The following is a 12,684-nucleotide window of genomic DNA, read 5'->3' as shown; positions in this document are numbered from 1 at the left end:
TCCTTTTGAGGTAAAAGTCAAGAATCATGCGGAGGCCAAGGTTCAAGCCAATGTGGCATAAAAGTCAAGAATCATGCGAAGGTCAAGGTCTAAGCCGATGTGGTAAGATGGTAAAAAGTCAAGAGTCATGTGAAGGTCAAGGTCCGGGCCGATGTGGCAAGACGGGTCAACACATACCCAATCCCACCAAAGTGGGATATCTGTCACCTCGGGCTCAGATTGTACTTCGGGCGTAGCATGAGCTCAGTCTTGGGTTCGACTTGGGCCCCCAAAGCCATCTCGGTCAGCCTCAGTCTCTCGGGCTAGCCTCGTCTCGACCATCGTCATCGTCTCGTCTCGGCTAGCCTTGTCTCGCCATTTCAATCATCTCGTCTCGACCATCTCCCAGTCTCGTCTCGTCTCCTTGTCTCATCAATCACCTCGTCTCGACTCAGCCCAATTGTCTCATCTCGGCCAGCCCGTCTCGATCAGTTTCATCTCGTCTTGTCTCGACCACTCCACCTCGCTCTGCCTCATCTTGGGTTTCACCTTCACGTCTTTGGTGAATCACTATCTTACATGGCCTACTAAAGGGGAACACGAATATTCTCACGAACATGCAGTAGTCCGAGGACGTACAAGGCAGTTACGATGTTGTCAGACCGGTCTCCTCGGATACCTCTCTTTCTGCACATAAAATCAAAAGGAAATGACTGTTGGATCTGGTCCCTTTGTAGGGTGCTATAAGGGTTCTATCTCATTCGACGTGGAGATGCCTTGAGCAGACTATAAAAGGTTGAAGCCCGCCACCTTATTCCAGGTTTGACTCTGAAAACTCTGCTAGTATTATCTTTTTTCTTGTCCACATTTCATCATCTACTTCAAATTTAACTTGAGTGTCGGAGTGGTCTGTCGAAACTTCCCGATACCAATCTAACCTCTCTTTAAAGTGTGTTTCAGATCCTGATTGTCTCTGACATCCTAGCTCGTTCAGGAGGTTATTGACATTAGACTGTTCGTTGATTGATGACTTGATCATTTATGATATTTGATTGGAATACGATATGAGCCATATCAAAGTCCCGATGTGAAAGTGCAAATTCAATAGCATTTATGATATAACTCGATCGTATTATAATATAATTTGATAGCACCTATAACAGAATTTGATAATACTTCGATTCGGCTAAGATTTATTCGTAAATAAAGAGATATTTTATCGCAAACTTATGTGAAGAGGGATTAAGGGTGAACAGAAGGTCAGTTAAATCGAATTAATCATGGATTTGAAAATGTCAATTCGATTAATTCAGAAATTTATTTTTTAAAGGTCAACCCACTAGCAGGGTTGTTCCATGGCCGAATTTGATCTTCCCCTGTTTCCATGGTCCACCACCACGCCAAAGACATGAAGAATCTCCGATGCATCTCCCAGTGTCGGTCCTTGCACCAGGGAGAATGATGTTTGATCCAAAGCGAAACTTGCGAGGAAAGCAACCGGAGAGCTTTTATTCCATGGCAGATGGCGAAGAAAAGTGGCGTCCGAGCTTGAACTGCCATGAGTGCATTTAAAGAGCTTCCATTGATTGCTCTGCAACGAATGGCGAAAGGCGAAGCGCATGAGCTCAGTCGAGGAAGAAACGCCTGCTGACCACTTCTTTTGTTGCTTCCGCTTTTCCGTCACGCTCAGCGGAGCTGGAATCATCTCCACTGACAATCTCGGGAGTGGAGGAAGAAGTTGATCGGCGGTTGAGTTCGTATATATTCTGTTTCTCAAGGGAAGAACAGGGGAGGCAGGGGAGGATGCTGCCGGAGAAGCAAGCGGAGGAAGCCGCGGCGATGGTCGCCGGAGGCATTACGCCCTTCGGCGATGAGACGGAGAGGGAGAACGGCGGTGGATACGGGAAGGAGCAGGAGGACGCCTCGGCCTTCAGCGCGAGGAGCTTCCTCTGGCACGGCGGCTCCGCCTGGGACGCCTGGTTCAGCTGCGCCTCCAATCAAGTACTCCTCCGTCAAGATTGGATTTTTCCTCCGCGAAATGATTCGTCCAGTTGATTTCGGCGATCAAAATCGTGTTTTTTTTCCCTGGGCGGCGATTGTTCTCCTCAGGTGGCGCAGGTGCTGCTGACGCTGCCGTACTCGTTCTCGCAGCTGGGCATGGTGTCGGGAGTGGTCCTTCAGATCTTCTACGGCTTCCTCGGCAGCTGGACGGCGTACCTCATCAGTGTCCTCTACGTCGAGTACCGCTCGAGGAAGGAGAAGGAAAACGTCAGCTTCAAGAACCACGTTATCCAGGCGAGTCTACCTCCCTTTCCTCCGTTCAAAGATCCGACCTTTTTCTTCCTTTTCTTCCATGAAAAATCGTGCTCTTTTGATTTCTTGCAGTGGTTTGAGGTGCTCGACGGACTTCTGGGGCCGTACTGGAAGGCCGCCGGCCTCGCCTTCAACTGCACCTTCCTCCTCTTCGGCTCCGTGATTCAGCTCATCGCCTGCGCAAGGTACCGATTTCACGCTCCATCTTTCTTCGATTCGTCTTCAAGCTCCGATTTTGATGGCTGAATTTGGATTCTTGCAGCAACATCTACTACATCAACGATCGTTTGGACAAGAGGACATGGACGTATATATTCGGGGCGTGCTGCGCCACCACCGTCTTCATCCCCTCCTTCCACAATTACCGGATTTGGTCCTTCCTCGGCCTCGGCATGACCACCTACACCGCCTGGTACCTAACCATCGCCGCCGTCGTCCACGGCCAGGCGGAGGGCGTCGTGCACTCGGGTCCCACCAAGCTCGTGCTCTACTTCACCGGCGCCACCAACATCCTCTACACCTTCGGCGGCCACGCCGTCACCGTGTGAGTGTCGCTCCAAGATCCGATTTTTCTTTTTTTCACCTTGAAAGCGGCTGACATCGATCGGCGCAGGGAGATCATGCACGCGATGTGGAAGCCCCAGAAGTTCAAGTACATCTACCTGCTGGCGACGCTGTACGTGTTCACGCTGACGCTGCCGTCGGCGGCGGCGGTGTACTGGGCGTTCGGCGACCAGCTGCTGACGCACGCAAACGCGTTCTCCCTGCTGCCGCAGTCGGGGTGGCGGGACGCGGCGGTGATCCTGATGCTGATCCACCAGTTCATCACCTTCGGCTTCGCCTGCACGCCGCTCTACTTCGTGTGGGAGAAGGTCATCGGGGTGCACGCCACCACCAGCATCTGCCTCCGCGCTCTCGCCCGCCTCCCCGTCGTCGTCCCCATCTGGTTCCTCGCCATCATCTTCCCCTTCTTCGGCCCCATCAACTCCGCCGTCGGCGCACTCCTCGTCAGCTTCACCGTCTACATCATCCCCGCCGCAGCCCACATGCTCACCTACCGCACATCGTCCGCGAGAAAGGTACATAAGCCATTCCAAATCTCCATTTCCTCCATGGACAGTCCCTCCTCGATCTAATCATCAACCAATTCACGGGATTTGCTAACGTAATTACGCGCCGACTATCTGTTCGACAGAATGCCGCAGAGAAGCCGCCCTTCTTCCTGCCGAGCTGGACGGCGATGTTCATGGTGAACTCGTTCGTGGTGGTGTGGGTGCTGGTGGTGGGGTTCGGGCTGGGCGGATGGGCGAGCATGACCAACTTCATCAGGCAGGTGGACACCTTCGGGCTCTTCGCTAAGTGCTACCAGTGCCCCAAGCCGCAACCACCGCAGGCCGCCGCCGCCGCCGCACCGCCGCTGACGACACTGCGCCGTCGAATCACACAGTTCAATTCCATGTAACATACTCAAAGCAAAAGGGAGAATGCTCAGTGCGAGAGAGTTGTTTTGTAGTTGATCTCAATAAACATTCTTGGCTTTAACCGTGATGCATATATTGATCATGTTGGTTATCGAAGGGAGCCTTGAGACCATGCCTACAAGTCTTCTGACTGCGATTTATCATTCTAATGACCAAGTATGTGCTTAAACTTGTTTAGCTGTACTCCCGCTCAAATTGATTTGAGCGGCACCTCAATCCATTTTAAAATGGATTCAGTGGATTGATTTATCTAAACCTGTGATCCTATGGGTCAGTTCTCGAATTAAAAAAAAAATTTTATTATTTTTTAAAATTTAAAATTAAAATAAAAAATTTAATGAACTAGTGTATTTGTGGTTTAAACTCACTCTAAATTTAAAAATTTCAATTTGACTCATTTAAACTGTAATCCAAATTTAAAATTTTTAATATTTTTTATTTTTTGACATATCTATGAGTTGGTCCGTTTAACTCGTAATCCATTTTAAGTTAGAGATTTCTCAATTTGTCAAATTGATGGGTCAGCCATCTCACTTCGTCATACGATGAATTTTTAACAGATTGACCTGCTCTATTATAGATTGACCTATTCTACGGCTCCAGATGATATAGAAATTAGAGGTGCGCTGTACTAACTTTAAGTATGAAAATTTTTTGAGCCTAAAATAGCCCAACTTATTTTTAAAAAAATTAGATTAGAGCCCAAAATAATCCGACTTGGATTCATCTCTAATTAAAGTTATATTATGTAATCTTCAGTGAGAGAGGCTCAAACTCTCGACCTCATGAGCTATGAGACTTGCCGCTAGCCAATTGCGCCACCAACTCCTTCAAAAATATTTATCAATGATAAATTATTATAAGACTCACAGGGCTGGGTTACATAAGGATAGCTCCTACTTAAATTCGTCTCTGTACGGCTCCATATGATATATCATCCCTCTTATAACGGATTATGACTGACCCATTAAAGTTAAACGAGTTTAGTTCAAAAATAGCTTGTTTAAAAGTTAAACGAGCTTAGTTCGAGTTTGACTTGTTAATATATAATATTTATAGAACCAAATACTGTTAAGCTCGAGCTCAACTTGATAATATTTTTGAACTTGAAATTAGGCTCGAGTTCGACTCGTTAACTTAATCGAACGGCTTGTTCCGGCTCTTTACCGACGACAGCAGAATCACCGGACAAGGGGGAAGCCACGTCGCCCAATCCCGAGACCACGGAGGAGAAAGGACCTGCAGGGGGGCACTGGAAACACGGATTAGCTGGGCGCCGGGGAATCCCGGCGTGGCCACTCCGACGCTCAAGTCAGACCAACAGAAAAAGTGGAAATGTACCCCTCGAATTCAAGATGGGTTTGATGTCGTACCTGTGAGGTTTATATAGAGCAAGAGGGGGGGCGATATCTTCGGATCTAGCTGCTTGGGATTGGAGGAGATGGCGGACTTACAGGATCCGCTGTATGAAAAGTTCTTCAGATCCGTTGGTCCTCCCCTGCCTCTTATCTTCTTTGAAGGGTTGCGATTGACTGGAGTGCCTCTTGTGGATAGAGTGTTGCGAAGGAGCTTTGTTCTTTCTGCTTAGGTGTTATCTCTTTGTTGGGTGTGACCAACCTGCGGGGGTGAAATGTACTGGTGCGAGGCGCTCCTAGCTGGTATTCCTAGCGGTGTAGGTAGGCGGGTCCCTTCTGGCCTTCTTATGTGTGTTGTGGTGGAGGAGACCAATAGGAAACCCTTCCTCTAGGTAGGACCGGGCGCCTACAGTTAGGCGCTGGCCCCTGGTACATGTTGGCCTCCTGTGTAGGTCGGCTTATGATGCGGCGACCTGGTGATGAGGTCGGCTTATGGTGCGGCGACCTGGTAACGAGGTCGGCTTATGTTGCGGCGACCTACTTAGGAGGTTGGCCTTTGGTTGTGGTTTTACTTCCCTGTTAGTTGTGAGGTATCAGGTGGCTCTGCAGGAGTTGGTCTGGTAAGTTGGTCCTGCCTTTGCCCTACCTGGGAAGTGGGTTAGGGGCTGGTATGCCTACCTGGTTTTGCGAGATGTCTTCGGTGCAGATGCTCGCTACTTTAGCAAGGTTGGTTGTGTGGCATGTGTGGGGTGTTGTCCCTGGATGCGGGGATAAGGTGTCTGTATGCCGCTCTCTGAGATAGGTGTGTGTCTGAGATTCGGGCTACAAATCCCTTTCCTTTTTTCCCAAGGGCTGTCGGCTTTCTTTGTTGTATGTTCCGTCCTTGCCACGTGTCTTCTGGGGCCCCACCTTATCCTACCTGTTTTGCCCACGTCGTTCCATCCGGATCACAAGCCTCCCGACCTAGTTTAGTCGAAGGAGACGTAGTTCGACTGACTGAACTTAAGTCCTGTTTGCTTCGACCTTCTGTCGTCTAGGCTTGTCTGATTTATTGGGGTTTTTTTTTTTTTTTATTCGACCGCTTGGATTGCTTTGATTCTTTTTATTTATTGACGGTCCGGATGGTTCGACCGTTCGACTTAACTCCCTTCGCTCCGTCGCCTTCCTCTCTGGCTTCCGCGAACCCTAGCGTCCGTGCGTTCCTGCTTTTCCTCCGGTCTTGTTCGCGTCCTTCTAGCTCCTCGGCTCTTTTCCCCTTCGACCATGTCTGCTCCTCCTAGTAAGTCTCTCATCTGAGTTAGGTCTTGTTTTGCTGTTTTCTGGTTCCGGGTCCTGGGGCGTCGTTCTTCTTTTCTTCTTTCCTTGTTAATCCTTCGGTTCTTCCTTTTCTTCGTTTGTTTCTCTGTGTTTGGTTTACTGCCTTTCTTGTACTCTCGATGGGAGGCTCAATCCCTTGGTGTGAGTCCGTCACTTCTTTGCTGCACCCTGATGACGCTGCCGTGCTTCGGACGCGCCATGGCATTCCTCGTGATCATCTAATCAGGATACCCACTTCCCTTCAGCGCCCGCATGAGCCTCCTGCCGGCTATGTGACCTTCTTCCAGGGCCAGCTAGAGGCCGGCTTGCGTTTCCCTATTCCTCCTTTCTTTCATGACCTAGCTCGCTTCTTCAACATTTCCTTGTCCCAACTTGCTCCCAACTCCTACCGCTTACTGTGCGGTGCCCTTATTCTTTTCCACGTTTACAAGATACCCGTTACTCCCCACCTTCTATACCAGTTCATTCATCCCAAGAAGAGTGAGCCCGGTGTGGTGTATTTTGCTGCCAGGTCTGGAGTTAAGTTTTTGTCTGGTTGTTCTGATTCTCAGAAGGGGTGGCGCCATAAGTTTTTCTATGTTAAGCCTCCAACTCCTTACACTTGGTCTACTGCCTGGGAAGCTGCTTTGCCTCCCCCTCCTCCTTTGGGTTCTTATCAGTTCACTTCACGGGTTAGGGAGACGTTATCTCCCCTATTGTTTGATGCCAACAAGCTGGTATCCAATGAGGCCCTTCTATATCGCGCGGGCCTTAGCCCTACTTGCCTTCCCCTGGCTTCCTCCTTGTGTAAGTTTCTTGTGTTTGCTGTGGTTTCCCTTTTGGGCTGACTAATTCTCCTCCTTTGTTTTTTGGTTGCAGACGAGATTCTGGTGGATGCCTCCGTGCGGAAGGCTCTGCGGTGGGACCTATCAGATACCGACAGCTGGTGGGTTTCTACGGAGGTGGAGGGGGCTTCGACTGCTACCCCTGGTGCTGGTGTTCCCCTCACGCCGGGTAGGCCTGTGGGCTTAGAAGCGGGGCTTGTAGAGCCGCAGAGTCCTGTGGTTGCTGGGGAGCCTGCGAGTTCTGTTATGGTTGCTGTGTGGGATGGGGCGTCGTCCTCCACCCTTCCAGAGAGTTCAGGACAGTTCTATGCCTCTTTTGGCCTCGAGGAGGAAGGATTTGCTTCCCCTTCTCCGGTGGATCGGGCGTCCGAGGCTTCGGTGCCCAAGGAGTCGGTTCCCGTGGTGGTCCGGGAGACCAGAGCCAGGAAGAGGATCCGGGAGGAAAGGAGCAAACGTCTGGCCACTCCTGGGGCTTCTGAGCCCATCCTGATTGACATCCCTGAGGTCGAGGTGTCTGGGCAGGTCTCCTTTCCTGAGGGGGAGCCTTCGACAGCTGATGTTCCTGTGAAGCCCTTGTCCCCCTCTTCTTCTGCCAAGCCGTGTCCTGATAAGAGAAAGGCATCCTCGTCTCTTGCCGGTGCTTCCCAGAAGAAGAATAAGAAGTCTAAGGTTATCCGTCCTCCCCGTTCTCCTTTGGCCATTCATGTGGAGGAGTCTTCTGAAGGGGACTTCCAGAGGTATGCTAGGGAGGTGTTGCCTACTCTAGACAATGACTCCATTTTTAGCCATATGCATGGTAATCTAGGCAAGGTATGGAATTTTGACTTAGGGCTGTTGTTTTCTCCCGATTGGTTGATACGAGTTTTCCTTTTTCTGTCCAGGTGGTAAAGCAATGTGAGGAGCTCCATCGCAGAGTGCCTCTTCTTAGCTTGGACAAGTCGCGTCTTGAGGCTCAGGTGGCGGAGTTGCAAAAGCAGCTAGAGGTTTTGGCTGAGTCGGCCGAGTCCCGAGCGGGAGCTGGGCTAAAACAGGAAGTGGATCGCTTAAAGTTAGACGCTGAGCTCAGGACTTCTAGACTTCAGGAGTTGGAGCAGGAGTTGGAAGAAAGTAGAGCTGCCACCCGCAAAGCCCAGTTTGCGTTAGGAAAAGCTCGGCAAGACCTCGACCTCTGGGGGAGGGCCAGATTGAGGCTGGAGGCCGACCTTGCATTAGCTTATCAGCAAAAAGGGGCGCTCCATCACGACCTGGGACAGGCCACCGCTCGGGTACAAGAGCTGGAATCCCACCTGAACGAAGAGAAAGAACATAGGGAGCGGGCGCTTGATGAGAGGGATAAGGCCCTATCTGAGGTGGAAGCTCTTCGGCAACAAGTATCCGATCTTCAAAAGCAAGGGGAAGAACAGAAGGCAGCCTTTTTGACCTCTCCTGAGTTCCAGGCATTGCTGGGGAAAAAGACTGGTACTATGCTTCTGCACGGATTCCAGGGTGCTGTAAAACAATTCATCCAGTCGGGTGTGTTACCCAGGGATGTTAATCTAGGCTTCCTGAATCTGAGAAGGTCTGGGGGGAGCTTCCTGCTTCTGCGAAGCCAAGTCTTTAATTTACTTCTCAATTTCTCTTTTGGTGTTATAACAGATACTCTACCTGTTTTGAGGTCTTATATATATATCGAATCATATGAAGTCTCAAGGCAGGTCATTCCAATAAACTAGTTATCTTTAACCAGCATGCACGTTTAACTCTCAACATCCAATGTTTCCAGCAGTGAGATCAGCTGCTTGGCTAATCAAAGAGTCTAAACATGCTAGTCTCGACAGAATCGATGACGTCTATGCTCATCAATTCCTCGACTAGGGATAATTTCAATACATTCATAATTACACATGTAGAGATGCTCACGAGTTATGATCCAATCACAAATTCTCTCATGTTATGAATCGTATTGTGGGCATTCAATATTTGAGTTTAAGATCCAATCAAACATATATGAAATGTGCACTGAAACAGTGAATTACTATTTATCCAATAAATAGTATGACCGTAAGGCAATTGCCTTAGGACACCTCTCAAATTCAACATTTTAAAATTTAAAATTTAAAATTTAAAAATGGAAAAGTAATTTATTTTCTCAAGTCTAATTTTTCTGGACCCAGATATAGTCAAAAGAATTTAGTACAATTTTTTATTGAATTATTTGAAGTATTTTTTAATTTATTTTATTTATTCTTCAAAATTTCCTCTCTGTGAGTATTTATTTTATTTTTAGACTTAGCGAATGAATTTAAGGTTAAAAACTTTTGTACAATCTCAAATCTCTATCCTCGACCTCTACAAAAGTTTTCAGATTTTTCTAAAAGTTTTTCAATTTTCTATGAATTTTATAATAAAATTTTATTTTTAATTTTTAAAATTTGATAACAAAACATTTTGATCGGATCTAATTTTTTCAAATTTATACATCATATGTTGACTTTGTCAAAAAAAAATTTGAATTTTTTTAGTCAATTTTGAATTTTAAAAATTAAATTTTTATATTCCTTAATCTGTCAATTTTTTATTTTTTTACACAGAAAAATTAATTAACTCTGAAAATTTTTATATTATTCTCAAAATTTTTACTCAACTTTCGCAAAAACTTTCAAATTTTTCTGTTAATGAAATTATTTTTTTTAATTTTTTAAGTAAAAATATCATTTTAAATTTGAAAAATCCTTGGCAACGCTAATTTTTGAAAACCAAATTTTGTTTGTGATCTACTATGTATTAATTGAACACTTAGAATAATTTTTTAAATTTTTTTGACTTTCTATTGCACTTATACAAATTTTTTCTTCCCTAATTTTATATACCGCTGTGATCAAAGGGGGAGAGTGAGCTGAGGTTCAAGGAAAGGTTATAGTTCTAACATGAAATATTTTTTTCATGTTTAACCTGTTTATTTAGTTCTATTTATTTTCCTTATTTTTTGATTTAATCCTAACGGAACTTGGGTTGATGCACACCAAAAAAGGAGAAATTGTTAGTACCCCCGGTTAGTTTTGATGTGATCAACCAGGTTAAGTTAGGTCCTGTGTTGTTCTAATCCCTCTGCGAAATGTGCAAAAAATTATCCAACCGACGATTCTGCAAAAAGTCAATAAAAGTCAAATTATTGATTTTTGATCGTTGACTTTAACCAGAATAAAAGACTTAGACTTGGACCTTTTGGATGTGGTTTTTGAAAAAAAAGATAAGATTTATCTTTTATCATATAAAAGATAAATACTTAATTTTTATTAAGGATAATTCTCTTTATCTTTTATTAAAGATAAAGCTTATCCTTATTTAATCAACGGTTACGATCAAAGTCTATATCCGATCAACGGTTAGGATCGCATCAACGACCAAGAGAAAGTTCATCTACGATCAACGATCCAGATCTATTCTCTTGGGCTATAAATAAGACTTAGAGTTTTAGAAGTTATATTATCAATTTACTTTATAATTTTCTCTCTAAGTCTCTGTGTTACAACTGTAAAAGTTTCTCTGCCAAAATGAGTTCTAATTGAGCGTTAACTACCTTGGAAGCAACGATCTAGTTGCAACTAAGTTATTTTTTTAAAAGACGAGTGTTATTTTTCTTAACCGTCTATTCACCCCCTTCTAGTTAGTCCAATCCAATCTTACAAAAAGGACAGAGATAGGTAATCTTAATTTTCTTCTTCAAATATAGAAACTTATTTTAAAAATATACATTATCTATTTTAAAACCTTTCATATCCTAATTTCTACCTACAATATTAATAGAATTTTATAATTTCTTCTGCATATATTATCTTCTCTAAAAAAAATAAAAATATTTTTATAATTTTATATATTTAATCTTCATTCTTTTTTTTTCCTTTCAAATAAAATAACACATATTATATAAATAAATCTTCCCTACTTTCTAAATAAAAAATATAAATATTTTATTTCCTTTTTATTTTTCCTTTCTTCCTCTCTCATTTCCTTCCATCTTTTCTCATCCATCCAAACAGAGCGTCAAAGACTGAGCTTAGACACAAAGATTGATCCATCTTCACCCAGAGTGACTCGTTCTTCGATCGAATCCCATGAGATTCGAAGATTTTTTCTCCTTCTAGTTTTACTCATCGACTATACTGTAATAAATTTAATAAAATTTATTTATGTTCGTCTAAATGAAATTAAAAAAAAATATTTTATTTAATATTTTACTCATCATTTCATTTTGATGAACAAAAATTGATAAATCGTTATAAATAAATTTATTTATTAAACTGTATAAAATTTAATTTTAATTTTTAATTTTAAATATTTTAATTAATAAATTTGTATAATTCGAAATTATATAGTTTTCTAAATGGTTGTCTTTGATTTTTTTATTAAAAAGACATCTCATCTTGGGCGGTTGACCCTATCATATATTAGGGTGATCGACTCGGGCGATCGACCTCTAACCCTGTATAATTATTTAATTATCTTTCAAAATTATTTTTATTATTATCTTCATCTAAATTTTAAACTGATTTAAGAAAATATATAATAAAATAAGAATTGTTCTGGTTGAAGAAAAAAAAAGACTATGGTTGTTATTGATTTGTTGTAAAATAATAAAAGGAATGGAAGGAGGTGGAATGCTACTCTTGAGAAGAGGTTAGAGAAAAGAAGAATAAAGCATTTTAGCTTTTGGGAAACAAGAAAAAGAAGAAAGAATAAGAAGAACAACGTCCGTGGAGGCATATACGTAGGATGATAGGAGTGAGACTGCGTGAAAAAGAATTAAAAAAATGAAAAAAAATAAGGTAGTATTTGGTTTAGTCTTTTTTTTTTTTCATTTTCATTTTTTTTATTTTTTAAAAATTATTATTTACTTTGTGTTTTTCAATCTCATTATCTGAAAAATGAGAAATCATTTTCTAATGAAATAGTTTTATCATTTTCTATGGAGAATGAAAACTGCGACTGACAAATAGAAAATGCGAAAACACGACTACAATAACGCCACACGCTTCACTACAACAAAAATGACTTTTCGCAGCGCGCAAATATGCTATCCGCAGCGCACATCGCACGCTGCACAGTTGCAAGCTGTTAAAAGTCATTAGGCATCCGCAGCGCACAATGCACGCCGCGGATGATCACATCTGCAGCGCACAATGCGCGCTGCGGATGTGAGCTTCCGCAGCGCGCAATGCGCGCCGCGGATGTGATCATCCGCGGCGTGCATTTCGCGCTACGGATGCGAGCTTCCACAGCGCGCAATGTACGCTGCGGATGTGATCAATCGCAGTGCGCAATATGCGCTGTGAATAAAATAAAATAATTAAACCATTTAAATCACAATTATAAATTCAAAACTCAAATAATTAATAACATAAATACCACACACAAATACCATATAAAATTACACAT

The 12,684-nt window shown here is 43.8% G+C and overlaps 1 pseudogene; it reads left to right on the top strand.

The window, feature by feature from the left end:
- The first annotated feature begins 1,782 nt into the window (after positions 1 to 1,782).
- Positions 1,783 to 3,713, top strand: LOC141812167 (auxin transporter-like protein 2; annotated as a pseudogene).
- Positions 3,714 to 12,684: the final 8,971 nt, after the last annotated feature.

This window comes from Curcuma longa, chromosome 18 (assembly GCF_044706935.1).
Source record: "Curcuma longa cultivar G26 ecotype Majalengka, Jawa Barat chromosome 18, ITB_CL_G26_1.1, whole genome shotgun sequence".
In the NCBI taxonomy this organism is placed as follows: domain Eukaryota; kingdom Viridiplantae; phylum Streptophyta; class Magnoliopsida; order Zingiberales; family Zingiberaceae; genus Curcuma; species Curcuma longa.
This window is presented reverse-complemented; position numbering and strand designations above follow the sequence as displayed.